The sequence below is a fragment of the Notamacropus eugenii genome, chromosome 2, assembly GCF_028372415.1.
Source record: "Notamacropus eugenii isolate mMacEug1 chromosome 2, mMacEug1.pri_v2, whole genome shotgun sequence".
Taxonomy (NCBI): Eukaryota; Metazoa; Chordata; class Mammalia; order Diprotodontia; family Macropodidae; genus Notamacropus; species Notamacropus eugenii.
In genome coordinates, this window is record NC_092873.1 from 488,859,983 (window position 1) to 488,883,739 (window position 23,757).

General features: G+C 37.4%; 1 pseudogene; it reads right to left on the minus strand.

Annotated features, from left to right (window-relative positions):
• Nucleotides 1-4,709: 4,709 nt before the first annotated feature.
• Nucleotides 4,710-5,254, minus strand: LOC140523213 (transcription factor A, mitochondrial pseudogene; annotated as a pseudogene).
• Nucleotides 5,255-23,757: the final 18,503 nt, after the last annotated feature.

Here is a 23,757-nt window from a genome sequence, read left to right on the forward strand (position 1 = left end):
TCATCTTAATATCTTACAGCAAGTGATGCATGAAGAATTGACTGGTTAAGAAAGAATGATTTCAATGGGAAAGACTGCATGGCTCCACCAGCACAGGATTACTGGTTTGGAGAGAACATGGTAAGTTTTCTTAGCACCAATTTTAAAGATTAGAGATCAATGCCCAAATATTTATCCTTTCCCCTAATAATTAAATGTGTAGCTGTCATTCCCAAATAGATCTAGTTGTCTTTGAAGCTATCTTACTTACAATTTTGCACAAATCTCAAATTTACTATCTGGAGGCAGAGAAGGAATGAGTTATTAGAGCCCAAAGAAACATGGGCTTAAATTCTACCTCTGAAGCTTAGCATCACAGATTTAGAAGCGGAGGTGAGAGTATGGCTAGTCCAACACCTTCAATTGTACAAATGAGGGATACAAGAACTGTAGAGAGTAAATGTCCAGCTAACCCAAGGAAGATATAGATAATAAATTAAAGTGTTGGGATTCAAATCCAAGTATTCTGATGAAATCTATCTGCTTTTTCTTGTCTCCTTACCATCTCTATGACCACAAGTTAGTCACTTTACATCGCTGAGCATCAGTTTACACATCTAAAAAATGGGGATAAGACCAACAATATCTGAACTACCTGAGAATACCTTGTTTATAAGCATCAAGGTGACAATTAATTCAGGACTTAGCACAGTGCCTGATACACTGTAAGCACTTAAATGGACATAACTGAATTTTAGCTAGATCACACTGGAAACTGTGGTATGGATGGGATAGAGAGGAGAAGACCATGTGGCAAAGTGCCCTATTGAGAAGCTATTACAGTTGTCCAGGTAAGAGGCAGTGTTGTCCTGAATTAAGATGGTGGCTATGTGAGTGGAGGGAAGAGGACAGATGGGAGTTATGGTGGAGATGAGACCATCAAAATTAGTCAAATGACCGGATATGTGGAGTTAGGGACAGTGAAGGGTTGAGGATAATATGAAGATTATAAAGTGGGGTGATTCAATGGTAATAGGGAGACTTAAGAGAGGGATGGGTTGGAAGAGACACAAAATGAGTCTGATTGCAAACATGTAATGTTTTCAGATACTTCTAGTTCATCCAAATGGATGTCCAATAAACCATTGGTGGTACAGGACCAGAGCTCAGGCAGAGACTAGTACTGGATAGATAGATCTGGAAGATATCTCCATAGAGATGATAACTGAACCCTTGGGAGCAGACAAGAAGACCAGGGAAGAGAAAAGGAAGAGAAAAAAAGAGGGCAGCAAGGTAGACTACTTGACAGAGTACTAAGAACTGGAATCAGAATGAGGAGTTCATATCCTCTCCCCAACATTTACCAGCTGTGTAACCCTGAGCAAGTTATCTAACTGCTATTAGCCTCAGTTTCCTCATCTGTAAAATGGAGATAATACAATCACAGGGTTATTTAGAGGATCAAATGATATAATTTTTGTAAATATTTGTAAAGTGCTTTGCACACTTTAAAATGTTACATGCTGTTGCTGGACACAGAAGAGAGCCTTAGGATATATATATTGTGACAGGACTTAACACAGATGATGGTCCATCCAAAGATGCTAAGAAGATGCTGTTAGACAGGAGGAGAACCAGGAGAGAATAGGGTCAAGAAACCTTTCTTTATTTCTCTTCATTACTCCTAAATTAAATATTCTCAAGCTTCCCCAGTACCTTTATCCTGGGATCTGGTAAAAATCTGTGTTCCCCTTGTCTTTTTATTTGTGGCTTTATAACTCCTGACCCTGCCCTCTGAGACATTTCCTTTCCTGGCTAAAGTGTTCTAATTTTTACAGGCAGATTAGCCTGTGTGTCACAAGGCAGTGAACAAAGGGAAAACACGAATCCATAATGATTCTTGTTCCCTAAGAGGGGACTGAAATTAACTACTCATTTCACTACACAGTAGGGACTCAATAAATGCTTGTTAAATAAATGAAGGAATGTTTAGTCAACCCTGTGTTTAAAAGAATGGGAAGTGAAGAGTGCTGGATTTGTAGTCAATACTTAATTTTAATTCCTGACTCTGGCCTTAGTACCCATGTGAGCATGGACAAGACGCTTAGCTTTTTGAGGACTCAGTTTCCTTACCTTTAAAATAAAGAAATTGACCTACATGAGCTCTCAAATCTATTCCATCTCTGATTCTCTTTTGCCATCTTTTCCCTCTGCTGTGTTAGACTCACCATAAAGTTTAGATTTGGAACTACCATCCCCCTATTCATATTACATCTGAGCATTTATTGACATCTATACTTAAAATTTGGTACAGCTACATGGCACAGTAGACAGAATGACAGATCTGGAGTCAGATAAATGAGTCTTCCTGAGTTAAAATCTGGTCTCAGGTACTTCTTAGCTATGTGACTCTGTGCAAGTTATTTAACACTGCCTCAATATCCTCATCTGTAAAATGAGCTGGAGAAGGAAATGACAAACTACTTCAGTACGTTTGCCAAGAAAACCCCCGGTGAGGTCAGGAAGAGTCACACATAACTGAAAAATGAATGAACACCAACGTTTACATTTTGGATATATGATTTTTGCACCTATATGTGTATATGCTGTCTCTCCAATAGAACATAATCATGTTGAGGGAAGGGAATATTTCATTTTTTATCCCTTTAAGACCAAAGTCTTATAAAGTAGCAAAGAGGACTAAGTTTACACTAACTCACATTCTCCCATGTCTGGAATATGCTTCCTCATCACCTTTCCTCTTAGAATTCCTAATTCAAGCACAATCTTGCATACAAAATTTTTCATGAGCTCCCCAGCATCCAGCATCTATCTTCACTTCCAATTGCCTTTTATTTATTCTGTGCCTATTACTATATGTACAAGAGAAAGCATGATGTTTGGAATAGAGAGCTGATGTCGAAGGCAGAAATACAGGGGGAGAATTCCTGCCCTTGACACACAATAGCTGAAAAGAATTTTAACCACTCTAGGAAAATCATTTAAATTTGCAAGTAACTCAGTAAGACTGTAAATTCAAAAGTAAGTGCCAACCTTCATTTGGGAGACAGATTTTCCTTGCCCCCAAATTCCCTAAACCAATGACATTACAAGTCCCATCCCTTTCCCTCTACACCTTCACATATGGTCATTTTGTTCCCCAATGTACAGTACACTATCTTTTTAAGTACCTTTGCACCAAGAAAGAAAAATTTATTTTTTTAGGCTATGAACTGATTGTACTTTTGCTTTAGTAACCCCAGCACAGGGTATAAAATATTACTGGCATTTAACAAATGATTGTTAATTGATATATAAGTACTTAAAACAAATGTTCACTGATTCACAGATAATAAATGCTTATTGTTAATAATGTTGGAGGATTTGAACTCCTCATTCTGATTCCAGTTCTTAGTACTCTGTCAAGTAGTCTACCTTGCTGCCCTCTTTTTTTCTCTTCCTTTTCTCTTCCTTGGTCTTCTTGTCTGCTCCCAAGGGTTCAGTTATCATCTCTATGGAGATATCTTCCAGATCTATCTATCCAGTACTAGTCTCTGCCTGAGCTCTGGTCCTGTACCACCAATGGTTTATTGGACATCCATTTGGATGAACTAGAAGTATCTGAAAACATTACATTGGAGATGTTTGGTAGTTTCAATCATGTCTGACTCTTCATGACCCAATTCTGAAGTTTTCTTGGCAAAGATACTGGAATGGTTTACCATTTCTTTCTCCAGCTCATTTTTACATATAAGGAAATGAGGTAAACAGAGTTAAGTGACTTTTTCAAGTTTACACAGTTAGTGTCTGAGGCCAGATTTGAAATCTTGGAGATGAATCTTCCTGACTATTAGCTGAGCATTCTATCCACTATACCACTTAGCTGATAATAATAGTTGCCAGTATTTATTTAACACTTTGAAATTTGCAAGTTTCTTTTTTAGGAAAACCTAATGCCCACTAAAAAAAAACACCCTGTAACATTGTTTTTAGAACATATTTAAGTATATAAATTAGGTAGAATGCATTAGGTTTTATTCTGTGATATAAACAGCACGGTGCACACAGTTGACAAAGCCTTTTTACTTTATTAAAAAAAAAAGGATGGATGGAAACATTTACAAATCCTTCATCAGTTTTTTTTTTTTTTAATCACAACTGAAATCAGCAATTGTGTGCCCTCATCTCTGTATACTATATGAGCTAATATTACCTAGGAATTAGAATTCACCTAGGAACTGAAATTAACCTATGTTAGTTCCTCAGTTTTTAAAAATACACAACAGTGATAACTTAGACCACTGCGGCTTTTATTATTTAAGACAATTTGAGAAAAGCAAATGTTTGCTTCCTCCCTAGGGAACAAGAATAATTTCTTATCATCATCCAGTATCAAAAATAATTCACAGTTTGAATTACCTTTATCTAAGAGTAAAATTAATCCCTCCTACACCTAGATGAGCTTTTTTTTTTTTTAATATTCAGTAGTTCCAAAAGCAACCATGTCTAAATTTAGACTGTGCCTATACCAGCAGAGTATCCATAGCTAGGTGCTAATACAAAATATGTCAGCATATTGGCTGAAGTCCATGAGTTAACAAAAAGAGGCTATTATAAAATGTTTGCCAACATCATTCTTAGAAATTTTGCTCTCGTACTGCGTTGTGAGAGACCCTATTGATTCTTGAATATTTATCATATTCCCTATGAAGACACAAACATCAATAGATCTATACAAGGTGTTCTCCAATTTTGCTTTTTAACATCCTAAAATATAAAAGACCTTCTCATTCTATTTCAAGCATATTTTCTTCCCCTGAATTTTCATTTGCATAAGAAATTTTATCATTTTTGATGAGTTACAAACATACCTGCTTCTGTGATGATGATAGATTTTTCCACCCTTCATTTAAAAGCTTCATCATTTCCTGTGATGAAATTCCTTTTGCTTCCTTAACACGTTTAGAAATAAAAATACTATAACCTGAGGGAGGTTTTTTGGGGGTTTCCAAAGATGACTAACTTTTTTTTTTGCTTTATTATTTCTTTTGTAGCTTTCTTTTCTTCCAACAAAAATTTATTTTATTTTTTCCTGATTAGGATGGCTTTGGCTTTCTGCTTTGTATTTAGATGACTCTTCTTTGTGTGTTTTAAAATCTGCCTGGGTATCTTCTCAGTGACTGTGGAAACTCCCTCCAAGCTTCGGCAGCTACTGAATGGTCTCAGGGTTTCTCCAATCTGGATTTTGTTCTATGAGTGTGGGCCCACTGGCCATGTGACACACCTGACTGCCCCGCCCCCAAGTTTGGGCCTTTGAGAGGGGAAGTTCCGGATCCCTGCTGCACACGGGACATTGTGGGAGGAGAAAAAAGAACCACTTCAGGTAAGGGGATTCTCTATATTTCTTTACAAATATGGTGGCCTTTCATCAACCCACCTTCACAGATAGGTGCTATTATTATCCCCATTTTACACACTACGACATCTATCACTCACCTGTCTCTTAGATGTTTCTTTGGTTTGAGTGATGTGATGGTTAATAATATTTCAATTCTTGCCCTAATAATTATAATAACCTTCAACCAATAAAGCAACCAGACCATTATTCCCAAGTTGTTGGCCTTCCCATTCCAAAGAAGACTCATTCAGGACTCTCTAACTTACTGTTCTTGGTCTTGCACCAAACAGAGACGTTTCCATTCAAAGGTCACCGACTTGGACTCGTCCTCTCTCAGAGGAGTCCTGGAATACAGATTTTTTTGTCTTCTGCTCACTTTGCCTCTTTTTTTCCTCCATTTGCTTATTCATGACCAGAAGATGAATGCTAAAGTGACAATTGCTGGTGCTCCTCTAGCTCAAATTCTTTCTACAGCTGTTACTTAAATTTCCTCTACAGATTTTATTAAAATACAGGAAAATGGAATCTGGGTTAAATGGGAACTAAGAGTGACCTTATATAGAATCGAAATCAAAACCATTTCCCTGGGTTTTTTTAAGTTTTTTTGGTGACTGGCTTTTCAACCACTACTTAACTAGTTAGATCAAGATAGGCTTTTCCTGCTCTCTGCAGAATGTCTTGGTGTCAAAAATGATGAAAATAGTATAAGGGTAAAAGAATACAGAAGCTTACTTGGAGTATTTATTTATGGCTCAACACATGTTTCTCTTACTTTTGTTTTGTAAATCTTATAGATTTAAAATAAACGCCTAGATGGGGATGAGAGATTGTAGCACTACATCTATAAATAATGCAGCTTACAAAATGCAAATGTTTTCTGTAGTCTAATGTTTCAAGATGTATTTTTTTTTTTTTGGTTTTGCAGCTCTGATGGGAGAAAGTGGTTTTGTACATTTCCTTTGTGATTTTTTTTATCTTGATGACTTAAGTTCTAAAGAAAATACTTATAAATTGAAGCTCATATGTCTGATTTGTCAAAGAAATATACTCAACACTATATTAGAAGAGGATTGTGCAAAAATTAAGGGAAGGGTGTGTTTACTTCTGACCTACAAGTCTTAAAATATGAGGGGGGCTGATAATTTAGTCACTTTTCAGCAATATTCTGATGACTAAAAGTTGGATTTAAACTGTTGTAATAGAATCGAGTCCACACATCCATATATAGCATCTTGCCCGTAAGGTCTTTGAACGGTTCTCAGAGAAATGCTTAGATACACTCAATACTTTATGGTTCACCTATTGTTAAGATATTCTCAAACCCATAGCCTTATAAATACTCAAAGCATCTGAGCTCATCAAGGTGAGGCATTCTCTTACCCTGCAGATTTCCATCCCTTGATGAAAGTGCAGAGAAACCCTAGAGAATTGCACAAGGATCATAGAGATAAAATAGTTTGCCCAGAGTCTTATAGCTGGAGTAGCTCGATGTTACTTGGGTAAAGCAGTGGACTTGGAATCAGGAAGACTTATCTGGCCTCAAACATTTACTAGCTGTGTGACCCTGGGCAAGTCACTTAACCCTGTTTACCTTAGTTCCTCATCTGTAAAATGAGCTGGAGAAGGAAATGGCAACCAGTCTAGTATCTTTGCCAAGAAAATCCCAAATGGGGTCACAAAGAATTGGACACTTTACAACTAGGGAAAATTACGGATAAATTTGAATCCATGCCAGCCTTATAGAAAACCAAGCACTCTATCAAATATGCCAACCTGCCAAGGAACTTTCAATAATTTCCCTTAAACAGACAGATTTGTCAGGGAAGTACATAAATAGACGTGAGTATGAAGGCACTTGTAATCACTTCTGTGTATGTCTGTGATTCAATTTTCCTGTGATGCATAGGAAAGGTATGGGAAAGAAAGAGGACAAGAAGGAGGAATAGGAAAGGCAAGGGAAGAAAGAGAAAGGGGGGTGAAAGGGGAGGAGAGGAAAGGAGGAGAAGGCTGGGGAGAGGAGGGAAGAGGAGAAGGGAAAGGACTAGAGAATGGAAAGAAAGGAATGGAAGAAAAATACTGGACTTGGATGGACATTTACAGTAGGATTGCTCATGAGAGCCCCAAGATAACCCACAGCCAGATTAGAGCAAATTTATTATAAACAACATTATTTCCTATGTGAGTGAAATTTGATGGAGAGTTAATGTAAATTAGACAATTCATATCAAAGTTTTTCTGATCTGCCTGACTCTTGTTGAGAAAGCCAGCAGCAGAATTCTGCAGAATTTAAAGATTTTGCATTGGCCCAGAGGGAAACCAGTCAAGAGAGAATTAAGTTAAGTAGAAGGGGAAAGGAGGGAAAATAACAAAAATCTTTCAAGATGAGATGTTTCCTGCTCTTGGCTTTCTAAGTTCATTGAAAATGCTTTCTTTGTGCATATCACTAATAATACAGTCCTAGAAATCAGTTTTTGGATGCTTGGTAATGATAATTATTCTGAGAAAAAAAATATATACATGTTATCACATTGGACTGTATTGAATTGGAACAACTAAAATGGCAAAAGTTAAAAATGTGGACTTGATTCACAAATTGAAAATCAAATGGAATGAATATTTTGACTTTCAGTGGAATGCTACTTTCAAATAATGTGGCATACAGATAGTAGAAATATATGGTACATTTTAGAGGCTGCAGACTGGTAAAGGAGGGCTGTATTTCTATAATAAGTGCCAATTATGAAACAGTAGTGATATAGGTTGTAAAAGCAGGTGGCTGGGAGGCAGAAAACATCTGGATAAGAGGGGGGGGGAAATTCCATCACTCATAGATGTTTCCAAATATTCTGGTGTTTGATTTTATGTAGATAAGACAGCCAGATGAGTGATGGGCTTTCTGAGATTCCATCTGCTTGTTTGACAAGGCATAGACAGCTAAGATACATCAATCCCTTTGTTTTAACTTTGCATAATTCTTTTTTAGAGATTTAATTTGCACATTCTTTCAATACATGGGTTTAATATTTTTGGTATATTTTCACCCTGTCTAGTGAGGGTAGATACCACATCCATAAAACAGATTTGCAGTACCAACTACACAAAGTTCTATTCAAATTCATTTGTTCACTCACTCATTGTCATGTCAGAATTAAGTCCCTACTCAGTATAGGACACAATTATAGGTGTGTGATAAATACATGATGTCTTTAAACTAAATACTCCTTTCATTGTTGTAGATTACGACTTCTCATCTTGTCTAATTGTTTCACTCTGCCAATAGACAGAGTTGGAGGCTTTTGTACATTTCATGTTTCAGTTTAAGACTTGGGCTGTCCTCCACAAATTCCTAATGTGTTATCTCATTTTAGTGTGGAGGTTACCCCCTGTTCTCAAAGGCTATTTCAGTAGAGTGACAATTCTGGCAGATTTTATGCACCTGGAAAGCTTTTCAAAAATTATGAAGTAAAGGCGAGGGGAAGTTCTCTTCTCTATCAATCAAGGCAGTTATAGGATTAACAGAAGAACTCAAAAATGTGGTGATTAGTTATAGGCGTGCTTGAAAAGGGCAGTGTAACAAAAGAAAGATAGCAATCCTTAAGGAAGAGATACAAGAGGTCATGATGGGTCCTGCAGATAGGTGCAGGCGCTTCAGTGGAAGGGAAGCCTAGCATGAGAAAATAGCATCATCTCTGGGGAGAAGCAGCAAATTTAGCATCAGAGGTGGAGAACCATGGGAGCCGGGCAGGAATATGGAATTACAGTGAATCCTAACCTGTTGCTCTGAGATCAAGTTAGGAACAGTATTCTTCTAGGATTTAAGGTAAATTGTCTGGAAGTTGGGCCCTCTCGGATTGGGCAGCATGGGGATAGGTGGAAGATTCTGCTGCTTTATCTGTGTTGAGATTAACTTTGTCATTCTGCACTCACTTAAAGCTTTACTATTTGATTTCTGGTTCTTGGTAGAAAACATCATGGTGTGTGGGGGAGGATACTTGCATCACAATAATTGCCAGGTATACCAGCACACAATTCTGTCTCTCTTTTTCTATGTAGATCTTTCATTTCAAAACTGCATTCAATCTGCGATTTTATTGATGTGGTATTCCCTTCAGTAGTTTGGATTGTAATGCATATACACCTTTTAATTAGCTGTGAGGCTTATCTATCTATAAATACACCCCAAGGGATTCGCACAGCAAGCTAGGGGTTTTCCTCTATCTCTTGTAACAATATTTACATACCAGTAGAAGGACGAAAGGAAACAAACAAATATTAAGTGCCTACTGTGTTCCAGGTACTGTGCTAAGCCCTTTACAAATAAAGTCTCATTTGATCCTAGCAACAACCTTGAGAAATAGGTAGTATTATTATCCCCATTTGATATTTGACAAAACTAAGGAAAAAAGGAGGTAATCTTCCTTGCTCATGGTCACCCAACAAGTGAAGTGTCTGAGGCCCAATTTGATCTTCCTCCTCCAGGCTCATTGGCATCAGGAGCACCATTGTGCTGTCTCAGTCACCATGTATTACCTGGATTGTGTATTTATCATTCTTTTTTCTTACTACATGACCAGCTTATTTTCTTTTCTACCCATGTATTTTCTGAATAACATTGTTTATCAATCAACAAGCATTTAAAAAGTGCCCACTATGTGTTAAGTACTCTGCTGGCATTATAAGGATGGATTAAACATTTCCTGCTTCAAAGAGTTAACCTTCTAATATGTAATCAGTCACTTATGTGGACATACTCAAAATCTGTGTGAAATACAAGGTAACCTTACACAGGAAGGCCTCAGTTCCTAGAAACTAGTGGTAGGAGGGGGAGTGAAGGACAGGAAACACCTTGTGCAGATGATGCTAAAGCTGAGTCTGGAAGGGAATCCTGGGATTTCAAGTGATGAAGGCAAAGAAGGAAATCCTTCACTGGAAATAATTTAGCTGCTACCATTATTTATCTTTTCATTACCTGTTAGTAACATGAAATTTTCATTTTCCTGAGATTGTGGATTCCATAATCTATAGTCACATATATAGTATTATCAGAAAAAAAATTTTTTTTTTAAAAATGGGAAGAAGGTGGAGGTTATTAAAAGCACCAACTATTTATAGCATCTCTTTTTCGGGTGATGAAAAGCTGGAAACTAAGGGTGCCCATCAAATTAGGAATATCTGCATCAGTCATAGTGTGTAAATGTGACAGAATATTACTGTGTTATAAGAAAGGATGGAGAAAGTGGTTTCAAGGAAACCTGAAAAAATTTCCACAAAATGAGTGGAGTTATCATGAACTTATGCAGATTGAAAAAAAGAAAAGGAACAATTTATACAATTATAACAACATCATACAGAAAAACAACTTTGAAACATCGATATAAGGATCTATCTTGGTTGAAGAGCACTGAGGAGGGAGCATGTGGTTGTCCTTTCTGAGAATGCTGAGAAGCTGAGAGAAGGGGCCAAGACATGGATTATTTGTCTGTTTGTTTTTGGTGGTCAGTGCTGGAGATTGTCTTGCTTGACTCGAGATACTGGTTACAAGGGTTTTATTTGCTCTTTAGGGAGGGAAAATATAGTTTGTTGGGGATCTTATTCACTGTCAAATCATATTATCTTTATAAAACAGAGGCTTTGATGGACCATTTTGATGGGATGTCCATTCAACAGTATGTCATGTTTTGGACAATAGGCAGTGTTTATCCATTTTTTCCTTTGTGGATTATTTGGCCAAACTCTTCAAAGCATTTGAGACAGTAGAGAAATATGCAGTTTTAAAATTCCTGCTTAAGAAGATGTCTCCCATGCCTATGTTAAAATTATTTTAAATTGCTTAAAAGATATATTAGCATAAATAACTGTCTGACAAGCCTCTGATTATTGTGTCATGATTCATAGAACATATTATATTGTAAGCTCCTTTAGGGTAGATACTGTCTTTTGCCAGCGCCTGGCACATGGTAGGTGATTAATAAATGTTTATGGACTGACTGAATAAAACAGTGAGAAGTATGCTTGCTCAAGGAAGTTATCGTTATTATAGAAAATTTGCAGTGTAGTCGTAGGAAGAAAGGAAATGATTGAGCAATCAAGAAGATTTCAGAGGAATGTCAGTTAAAATGTATTTCAGTTTTTTGTTTTGTTTTGTTTTTTTATCATGCAACATTTTGTACATGCTCCTGCTTTATCTTCTTATTGTTTCAGAGATAACCACAGGCATTCCATTTGGGTTGCATTGAATCCTTGTGATGGTAGATTTCAGGATCAGTTAGTATTTCCATTGGAGACTTCACATTTCAAGATTTTGTTCCAATTTAGTTATAACTCGTATCAGATTTGCCAAACGCTAAAAATATATGCTTCAAAAATGCCTTAAATCCATTTGGCTTAGTTAGACATGAGGCAGTCAAATAACTGAGGTTCATGGATTTTGCTATGTGTATTGTGGAGGGAAGGAAGGGAATTCCACTTCTTTTTCCTTTAATTATATACTAATTCTAGCAGTTCGATCTCAACACTGACAGTGGGCAGGCTTTTGGTAGGCTGTTATTTTCCAGTCTGAACAAAAATATAAAGCAAGTGGAGACATTTCTCTTTGAAAAGTTGCTCCTACCATTGGAATAGATTCTCATTCTGTTACCCTCCAGGTGCTCTCGATGAATGGAAGATGTTATAACAGGGACCAAGCAACATATTTTCAAGGAACAAAATTAATTATCTAAAGTCACTGGAAGCAGAAGTGGAGATCTCTGAAAGATCGCTTGTTGAGGCACATTACAAAGAAATGTTCTTCTTGTCAAGGAATTGATCACCATTATATTTTATCTAAATATGGGCAAGCAGAAAGCTAAAATGTGATTGATTCATTAACCTTGAAAGTAGTGAGCCAAAATTGTGTGTATGCACATGTGTACCTGTGCCTGTGTGCTCTCCTGTGTTTTACTTGTTCTTAACTGAACATCAATCACTTGACCCAGAAAAGAAGGGAAAATAGCTGACATGGGTACTTATCCTTAGTTTTATCTGTTGGGGTGATGACTGAAGAACCATCCCTTATTTCATTAGAAATGATCAGGGAAAGAAACACTTTCCCCAAAACACTTGACTGTGAAATGTTTTTCATAAGGAAATGTTGGCTTGCAACTGACATTCCTCCGCATGGATGGCTGCAGGCAGAAGACTGAAAAGTTAACACTCTCCATACAGATGTTCAGTCTAATATTGGAATTCAGGCTGAGATTGATTTACACAATGAGAAAAACTTAGACTACTCTCCTTTCCCTGTTGTATTGAAAGCCTGCACTCCTGAGTCAGGCAGCAGTTCTGGTTTAACCAGCATTACAGGTGGAAAACAGTTTTTGCCATTCAGTTACAAGAGTCCACTGTGCCTGCTTATCAATGTTAGTGTTTTTGCATTTAGGAAGGCCAGTTGCACAAGGAGGAAATAATGAATTATCAAATTATTTTGACAGTTCATGTACATGGAGAAGACCTTGTACAAAGCAGGAATGTGATCTCCTCCTTGTTGATTCAAGAGCTCTTTAGTAAATGGCCTGACCTCATGTTATTAAACAGAATTCGACCCTGACTGGTCAAGGTAGAGTGTTGTGCGATATGTTTGTGATGCATTACCTTTTAAAAGGGTTGTCAGAGGGTAGTGTGTCTTCATGGAGAAAACACAGGAATTAGATGGGGAAAAAAAGATTTGGATCATTACCTGACATACTGTGTGACCCTGGGCAAGTTACTTAACCTCTCTGTGTTTCAGTCACTCTGTCTGCAAGTTTAAATAATTCCTTTTACAAAGACATAAAAACATCTACTTCTCAGTACTTTACAAAAGTGGAGTGGGGATTAATGAGATAATGTGGATAATGTAATTTGAGCTCCTGTGTGAAAGACAGAATAACATAGCACAGCACATAAAAATAGTATGTTCTCAATAATGTGTCTTCTGACCTACATGTAAGAACTATAGAAAAGTTTGATCTTTTTGGAATATAACTTCTAAGTGGAAAGGACTTCTTTCTCATGTTCTAATCCCAAAAGGTCCAAGACTTAATTATTTTTCTAATGAAGACTAGATTTTGATTTGAACATGGTAAAAAGTTCATCCATGTGACTCACATACTTGTATTAAAAATGATTATTATCTTATTCTTTGGGGTCTGAGGTCAACTTGATAAATAATCAAAGCTAACCTTCATGGAATGAATCACTTTCTAATGCACAGGGTGAATGTTAGAAAGAAAACATCCACCTCAACTTGAAATACTGGTGCTAGCTGCTGGAAGAACAATTAGCAAATTAATGAATTATGACTTTGGATGTCTTTATTTGAAAATTATTTCTTTACTTAATTTACCTTTTACCTTTGTCAGAACTCTTACTATGTGAAAATACTAGATGATCTCAGTTTCTCAGCATGCAGTGCAAGGCATAGTGGTTGTCCCAAAAGACTTAGCACAATTTTAAGCTTGAATATTTTATTTTATTTTTTAAAATACTTTTCCTGAACCTAGAAAATAGGTATATAAACAAAAGTATGAGTGAATTTGTTAATTCTTCTTTTCTGCCAGAAACATTAATGAGCATTTTTTGCCTAGCAGAAAGCATGTCATTGTAAGTATAATCCTACCCCCACAGACATACACTTGCACTCTATTACCAGAAATGATAAACAGGTGATTGCATATTTAGGGTGGCAATTTTTGTGAAATAAGCCAAAGGTCATGCAGCTGTTTTTCCTCTGCTTAATAATGCATTCATTTTTAAACTTCCCTTCTTAACTTAAGCTTTATAATATGTGTTCTCTGGCAAGTATCATCTATAGACTCATAGCTCTGAGGTGCTAGGTAAATCTAACAGTCAGGAGTTTCAGTTTTATCGGGTTTTTTTTTTAAAAAGCATAATATTATTTGAACTGTTTACCTCTGAGGATTGTTGAGAAGCAAACATTTTGAAAACCTAAAAAGGAATATAGGAATGTGAGGAATTATTATTATAAAATACATTTTGTGTCATTATGTAGGATTATAAGTAACATCAATGGACAAAACAGCCAAACGTAGGAGAGGGGGAAAAGTGACCTACAGAAAGCTTGTCGTGAGAACCAACTGATCTTCACTGTTCTTGGTACAGTGCCTGGCAAACATAGTAGGCATTTAATAAAATGTTAATTGAATGAATGAATCTTGGGGAAATTTAGAGTTGAAAACGAAGGAGGGAAATATCATTTTGAAATGGAACAGAATTACAGCAATCAATTCTCATCATGGATGCCAATGGAACCGGCAGTTGATGTCCTTTAAAGAAGTGGAAGTGGAAAGGATGTTCGAAAGAATACAAGTATACAGAATGCCTGTGGCCTGAACAAATACAACCCAGAGGAAATATGCACTGAAAGTGATGCAGTTTCAAAAGTTCTTAAGGACTAATTTTCAATAGATGAGTGAAGAGAAAATTTGAACTGAACACAAGAACACAGCCAACACTACCACTCCTTCTGTCCCACCAAAGGTTTTTGAGAGACAAAGCTGACTCATCTGTACTTTCTTATTTCTATAAAATCTTTTTGGAGAATGATCTACACATTTATCAAGGGTATACTGGATGAAAATATGAGAAATGAAGAGGAAACTTATGAAGACACTTTTCTGTTGTTAGCTAAGTCTCTTTGGAAAAGTGATCTATACTTGGTGCCTTCACTTACTCTTTTCTCTCTTTCTTCTAAAGCTTCTGCAATTAGACTTTTGACTTCTCTGTTTTTCTGAAACTGCCCTCTCTGAGGTCACTACTGATCTCTAAGATGTCAAACGTAGTGGCCTTTTTTCACTCTTCATCCCTCTTGACCTCTTTGCAGTATTTGGTATTGTCGGTTACCTTCTTTTCCTGGATACTATCTTAAAAAGTAATGGATTTGTATTTTATCTTTAAACAAACAGAGAATCGCTTGAGTATATTCAGTAGGAGACCTGGGGAAGGAATAACAGAGTGAGACCTTTGCTTTTATAAATCATTTTGATTATGTAGAGCATATATTAGAATGGAGAAAAACTTGAGACACTGTGACTATTTCAGAGGGGATTGAAAATAACCCAGAAAAGATCTGATGAAGGCTTCAACCAAGACAGTGGCTGGCTATGCATGCCACTACTCCCTTTCCAACTTCTCTCCAGGTTCTCTCCCTACCTGTCTGAAAGCTCTGTCAGTTTATTTCATTGAATTTTTATCCAGGTCATGCAAATTCATTTACTCACTTTATGCTTTCTTGATACCAACTCCCACCCCTTCATTAAATCTGTTACTCACTAACCCTGGCCTACTTGCTGTTTCATGCCCAAGACCCTCCATCTCTGAATTCTGTCAGTTTTTAGTGGCTATTCCCCCATGCCTGATATACTCCTTCTTCATCCCACCTCATGGCTTCCCTGACTTCCTTCAAATCCCACTTAAAGACCTGCCTTCTGCAGGAAACCTTGCCTTATCTCCCTTAATCCTAGTGCCTGTCTGAGATAATCTCTAAGACATACATATATACAATATGTACGTATATGTACACACATATGTATATATATGTATGATGTCATTTTTATATAGGCATTCATACATTGTCTCTCACATTAGCCTGCAAGCTCTTTGGGAGCAGGGACTACTTTTGCATGTCTTGGTATCCCCAGCCCTTAGCACAGTTCCTGGCACATAGCAAGTGTTGGATAAATCCTTGGTTGATTGTCAACTGTAGGGATCCCTTAAGGTTCTGTCACCCCCGCTTCCTTCTGTGTTGTGCTGCTTGATGATTTCATCAGCTTCTGTGATTTCAATTATTATTGCGAGACAGATGTTCCCCAGGTCTTTAAATGTAGCTCTTTACTTTCTGCTGAACGATAGTCAATCATCAAAAATTATTTATTACATATTTCAAACCAGATACCCAATAGGCATCTCAAGCTCACTATATCCAGAACAGAATCCATTAACTTTTTCCCAAAACCCAGACTTTTTCTGACTCTCTCTGTCATTGTCAAGGGCACATATCATTATCCCAATCAATCAGGTTTGCAACCTCAGTGTCATTCTTGATTCCTCACTCTGTCACCCCACATATCCAGGCTTTGGACCACCCTTACTTTTTCTAACTTCACAACGTCTTTTGTATATTTTCCCTTCTCTCTACCCATATAGGTGTAACCCTATAGCTCAGGCCTTTATCACCCATTGGTTGGGCTATTTTCAATAGCTTCCTAATTAAATTCCCCACCTCAAATCTCCCCACATCAATGTATCCTCCTTGCAATCAAATTGAGTTATTCTATAAGAAACTGAGCTTGACCATACATGTCTGATTCTGACGCAATAATTTCTAGTGGCTCCCTGTTACTTCCAGGATAGATTACAATCTTTTGTCATTTTAAGGTCTTGTTCCTTCCCATATGGGCAGCTAGATGGCACCGTAGTATATAGAGTGCCAGGCCTGACATCAAGAAGACTCATGTTCCTGAGTTCAAATCTAACTTTAGACACTTACTAGCTGTGTGACCCTGGACAAGTCTCTTTACCCTGTTTGCCTCAGTTGCCTCATCTATAAAGTGAGCTGGAGAAGGAAATGGCAAACCACTCCAGTATCTCTGCCAAGAAAACCCTAAATGGGATCATGAAGTGTCAGACAGGACTGAAAAAACAACTGAACAACAACTTAACACTCTTCTTCTACCTTACTCACTTCCATGACCCTACAGTCTATCCCTACTGGCCTACTTTCTGTCTTTCACATACAGTACTCCATCTCCAAACTCTGCCCTTATGTAGTGGCTATTCCTTATATGTGGAATATTCTCTTTATTACCTCCACTTCTTAGAATGCCTTTCCATCCTTTTTAACTCAGGTGAATCACCACCTTCTGCAGCATCCTGGCTTCCAGACTTGTCCATCTAGTTTATAAGTACTGTATATGAATCTGTCTACGTACTTGTTGTTTATACCTTTGGAATGTAAACTCCTTGAGGGCAAATACTGTTTTTGTCTTTCTTCCATCCCCAGTGCTTATCACCATGCAGGCACATAGTGGTAATGCCCTTTAGTAATGGATTAACTCTCTTAATTACCTGTGTGAAGGCTACTCTTGCTCTTAAATTTCTTTTTATTTCCTACTTCAAAGGTTTTCTACAATTTTTTTGTTTTTATCTATGGCACAGAATTATTATTTTGCCTTCAGAAATGGGGCATGCTGCAGGAGAGCATGAAGACTCATTTAACCTCATGCAATTACAATTCTGGGTATACCTAGACAAAATTATCGGAGCACCAGGGAAACCCTTTAAGTACCATTGTTCTATTTGTTACTCTTTACCAGGTTTAGCTTCTCTAGTTTCTATAGCCCCTTTCAGATATGTTTGATCATGTCCAGCCTTATGCAAGTTGTTCCTAGACTCGGCATTTAGCATATAATGCTTATTGATTGACTCATAGGAACATTTAGAACTGGAAGAGAGCTCAGAGGTCATTGAGCCCAACTCTTGAGTAAGAGATGGAGAAATTGAGGACAAAAGAGATCAAGTCAGTCAATCAGTCAACAGTAAGCTAACATATATAGAAAGAAAGATAGTTCTTGACCTCCAGATTACATTCTAATGGAGAAAGAAGATTAAGAAAACTGAAAAAGGGAGGGAAGAACAGGAGGGGCCACAGTGAAATGGTAGAGAAAATCAAGAACTTAATCTGCAATGGAATGAGACATGGCTTGCCCGAGCGCTCTCCTTGAATGGAGATTCTGGTAACAGCTATCCAATCAGGAGGAGAGACCAATGGAGCAGAAGGTACATTAAAGTGTGAATTTCAGGGCTGCAGTAAAGCTCCTGGATAAAGAAGTGTCTGAGGATGGTAGAGAAAGTCTAGAGTGATTTGCTCAGGGTCATACAATTAGTGATAAGATGAATCAGGACTTACATCCAAGTCTTCCTCACTTCAAGTCCAATTCTTTATCCAATATTATAAGCTGATTGAGTGACCACAGTTTCTCCTTGAGGTATGTTGTCCTAGGAAGTATTATAATGGCACTGTCAGCATTTTATATCTAGCCCTCCTTTGGTATATAAAACCTTATCTGCCTCAAGGGTCATTGAGTCATCAACATGTGAAGTATTAGTCCCTACCACCTCCTGTGTATTTCCTGGTGGTTTTATTAGTGAGTCTTACTACACTCCAAAGAATCAGGAATCTGGGGGTCTGGGGTGACACATGGCTGATTGAACTTCCAATTCATTGCATACTGTGGCTATTTCCATTAAAAGAAAGCAAGAGGCTGCCATATGGCTTTTTTTTTCCTGTGAACCCTTCTAATAAATCTCATTTCACTCAATAATATTGTCTTTCATGTAGTCACTTCCTGAAACTCTTAATTTGAACCAGAACAATGACAGACTTGTCTGTCCCTTGATACAAATACACAATCCAAACAGGAAAAAGAAAAACAAGTGGATGAAGAAAGTATATTGCTCTAATTATACATGAAGTTGGATAGGGAGCACCTTCCTAATATCTTTAACCAACCAGCCCTTCTCTCCACTCAAATAGCCATAACCCTGGTGCCAACCCTTATCGGCCCACAACTGGACTATTATAGTAGTCTGCTGGCTTGTTCCCTGGCCTCCAGTATCTCACCACCCCAACCCATCCTCCACTCAACTACCAAAGTGATTTTCCTTAAGCACAGATCTGACTGTTACACGATAAAATCTGGTGGCTCCCTGCTATTTCCAGGATGAAATCAAAAAACAACCTGTTAAATCCCAATATAATCTAGCCCCCTTTTGTCTTTGGAGTCTTCTTACATTTACTCCCCTCCACATATTTAAGATAAAGTGATACTGCCTTACTTGTCATTCCTCAAACATGAAGCTCCACTGCTCTATTCAGTGCGTTTTCATTGCCTTCCTCCATTCCTGGACTGTTCTCTCTCCTCCCTTCCTTCTTAATTCCCTTTTCTTCAAAACTCAACTCAGATTCTACCATCTGCAGAGCGTCTCTTCAGTCCCCATTCTCCTGCTCTTACCTTTTCTCTGAAACCACTTCCAATTTTACCTGTATATATTTTATATGTACATTGTTTTTATTCAGTTCAGTCACATTCAACCCTTTATGACCCCATAGACCATGCTATCTATGGGGTTTTTCTTGACAATGATACTGAAGTTGTTTGCCATTTCCTCTTTCAGTGGATTAAGACAAACAGAGATTAAGTGACTTGCCCAAGGTCACTGAGCTAGTAAGTGTGTGAGGCCATATTTGAACTAAGGTCTTCCTGACTCCAGGCCTACTGAGTCACTTAAGTGTCCTGTACCATCTGTAGTATGTACCATAGTGCTTTGCAATTTTCATGCCCCATAAGAACGTGAGTTACTTGAGGGGAGGCCTGTTGTACCCCCAGCACTTAGCACCTTTCCTGACATATATAGTAGGCTGTTGATTGGTAATAATATCATCAGGATTAGGCATATCCAAATATCACATATGAAGAAGTTGTGGCTCAGCTAAGAACCTTCTTTAAGATCACAAAGCAAGGAAAAGGCAAGAGCCAAAACATGAACCCAAACCTTCTGGCTCTCATTTCATCACTTTTTATGGCAGCATGCTGCCTCACTAAATATAAAGGCAAGGGAGACATAGCCAAGGCAGGTTTTACATATTTTATGAATAGGGATAAAGGAGATAAATGTAGAAGTCAAACAGGTTCCAAGATTATTCACGCTAACATCCATGGAAAACACTGAAAGTCTTTCAGATCATGAATGAATTTAACAAAGAAAAGAATCTGATTCTTCCTTAACTTAAGTATCTTTAATGATATTCTGCTTTCAAATCCACTATGAGGTCAGGTAGAGGTGTATTGTGGTGGTGAGGGGAGCATAATATACATTAATAGGAGACTTAAGCAAAATAAATGGTCTTATTCTTAAGTGTAAAGAGCAAGTCAGTCCTGGAGTCTGAAATATCTACGTTCAAGTCCTGTTTTTAACACATACTTGTTCTGTGACCCTGGGAGGGTCACAATGACTTGGTGTTCTAGGCAAACTTCTAAGGCTCTAAGTGGCAGAGAAGGACCTTGTACTAGTAGAGGGAGTATCCTCATCTCTACAACTTGTTTTGTTTTGGTTTTGTACCAGTTAAATCCCAGCATCACTACATATGTTGTTATCACCATATAGCACCAGTACCACAGAATCACCAGTATGAATCACATATACAATCCCTGTAATGATATTACTAGCCTAATATAGTGCTTTATGGTTTACAAAAGAGGGTACCAGTGTGATCTCATTTGATCCTCACAAAGGAGGGAAACTGAGGCTGAGGATGGGGAGGACACATGCTCAGGGTCTTGTAGCTAGCGACTGAGACAAGGTCTGAACCCAGGTGTCCTGATACCATGGCCAGTGCCCTATATATACACATGCACACACATTCATTCATACATGCACATATGCTTGCATACATGTACGTACAGGGTGTTCCAAAAGTCTTAGTGAGTTTTAAGCTATTAAAGCTTAAAGTCTTAAGTTTTAAATATTTCTTTGTATTAAATTTGTTAAAGCTTAGAATTTCACTGAGGTTTTTTTTTTTTGGTATATTCTGTTTGTGTGCATATGTGTGGTATAAACATATATATGTTATATAATTATATTGTATAAGCTATTTGACACAATAGAGTTTGAACATTTTTGCACATTTCACTTAAGCACTGGCATCTAGATGAAATAAATGTTATCCTTGTAGATACAAGAAGAGGACATAGAAAGAAGGTAGAAAATTTGTATAGTCTCTAAATAAGATTCTGAAGGGAAAAAGACTCTTTCTTCTGTTAATATTCTTGCCTTGGTACCATCTCATTTAGTTAAGCGAAAACTGAAGGCTGAGGAAAACATTTACACACATACACAAAATCTTAAACCGATCAACAGAACTCAGAGATCAAGGCATATGCCATTTTGGAAGTGGGTTCAAATATAGAATGAAAAGGAAGCAAAAATGGTCTGGTAACAGAATCAAGCTCAGAGGCCATAAAAGTGGGGTAAGTGAAAAGAGGGAAGGGACTTTTAGAGTGAGCATTATTACAAGGCTCCAAGGACAAACTTTACTGACTTCATGATTTTTATCTAAGACTGACCCTGTCTTTAAAACAGCTGGGGCAAGTGGGAAAACTCTAATTCTGGGACATCAGTAAGCTTATGGCTTGTCTCTGTCCTCTTTTAGCCTGGAATTGTTTTCTGTCATTTCAGTGAACTAGAAAGAGTGGTGGTCTGAAAGCCAAAATATCAAGATTTAGGTAAAAGAGGGAGGGAGAAAGGAAGGAAGGAAGGAAGAAAAGAAAGAGAGAGAAATAGAGTGAGTAGGGAAGCAATGAAAGAAAGGAAGGAGGAAGGGTGAAAGGAAGGAAGGATGAAAAAGAGGAATGGTAGAGGAAGTAAAGAAAAAAGAAAAGAAGAAGGGAAGAGAGGAAGGGAGGGAGGGAAGAAAGGAGAAAAAATAGAGCAAGAACAAAGAAATAAAATTTCCCCCATTTTGTAGATGAGAAAACTGAGGCCAATGGAAATTAAATTATTTGATCATGGTCATACCACTATTAAATATCTGAGACCATATTTGAACTCAAGTCTTCCTGATTCTTAGTTTAGCCCTCTATCCACTGTGCCATCTACTTAAAAGAAGGAAGGAAGGGAAGGACTGAAGGAGGGAAAAGGTAATAATAGAAAGGGAAGGAAGATGATGGAGTAAAGAAAGACCCTAAAATTAAGGAACATCTGAGGAAAAGGTTCAGTTTCCAATCTCCATGCCTATCTCAAAATGGGCTACTTTCTGAAAATCTGAAATGCCAAGAAGTCATCAGAGTGACTTAATAGACAAAATATTAATTCACAATTTAAATTAGATAGCCTGCCTCTAAAACCATACATGTTTCATTAGATGTACATTAACTGTCAGGTAGGCATGCTTCTTTCAACTCTCTTTATATATGTAAGTGACCTTAATGTTTCAGAACAATGAAACTTTATTTATGTGGAAATACACCTGAAAGAAAGGGGCTAGAAAAAATAAATCCAAAAGAAAAGAGAAACAATTGGAGTATGAAGATGGGTTCAAATCCTGCCTCGGATTTCTACTACCTCCGTTATCTTGGAAAAGCTGATTTGCCTCCCTAGGCATCAGTTTCCTCATCTGTACAATCAGGGAGAAGGACTAAATGTCATCTGAGGTCTTTTCCATCTCCAGATCTATGGTCTCATATCCTATGAACATTCTGCTTTGTCAGTTTTTTCTTTATATGAGTTTTTGGTTGCTAGTTTGCTTTATTACAAAGTACACATGCATGCAATTCTATATATAATACTTAAAAATGTGGAATTTCAAGTTTTGCCATTCTACCATCAGATATTTTCATAAGCACTAGATTCTTTACCATCTTTTTGGCTTTCAGCAGTTAATTGAAAGTCTCATTCTTTCTTTCCCTTCTCTTTCAGTTCTCCCCTAATCTCTTTTTCTATTTCTATCCCTCAATCTCTAGTTTCGGTAGCTCAAAAGGATTTCAATCTCCATTTAACCAAAGTGCCTGCCTTCTTATTTGAAAAGATTGCACATCTAAAGTCTCCAAGTACAACCCTGATATAATAGGAGTGCCCAACTCATCAGGGATCAAAATGCTTTTATAAAAAAGCCATTTGCGTTCAGCTGTCAGAGAACCCTAGAACAGCATTCTCCGAAGAGAGCGTGCATACCCCAGGCACTAAAATATAATTCACTGGAGTGTGAAAGAAAATATTAGTAGCATGGTATAGTAGATACAGCAAGCCTTGAAATCAGGAAATTATGGGTTCAAGTTCTACTTTGGAATTACACTGGCTATGTGACCGTGGACAAATCACTGAACATCTCATTAATCTGGATAACTCTCTTAACATCTTAAGTTACAGAGAAGGTGGAAAATTTTATTGGTAGTTTCCACATTTGGGAATTATCCATACTAATGAAATCACAGATCTAGATATTTATTCCATCAAAAAATTATCTCATCGTTAAATAGGGGTTGACACTGATATCCTTAGTAAATCTGCATGATAGACAATTATATTACATGGGATAAATGAGGTAGCCTGAGGCAAGAGTTGGAATTTTGTAACAAGGTTTCGATAATCATATTCTCACTCTTCAAGTCACTCTCAGGATATTGTGAGGGGTTATATTCTATGTGTGCCCAATTAAACCAGATTATAGATTATCCTATCCACTTTTAGCTATAATAATCCTCAAAAATGGGTATCTCATGAAAAGATTGCTGCAAAGGACTGATGGATTGAAGATAAGACCAATGATGAGAGCACAGCTAAACACC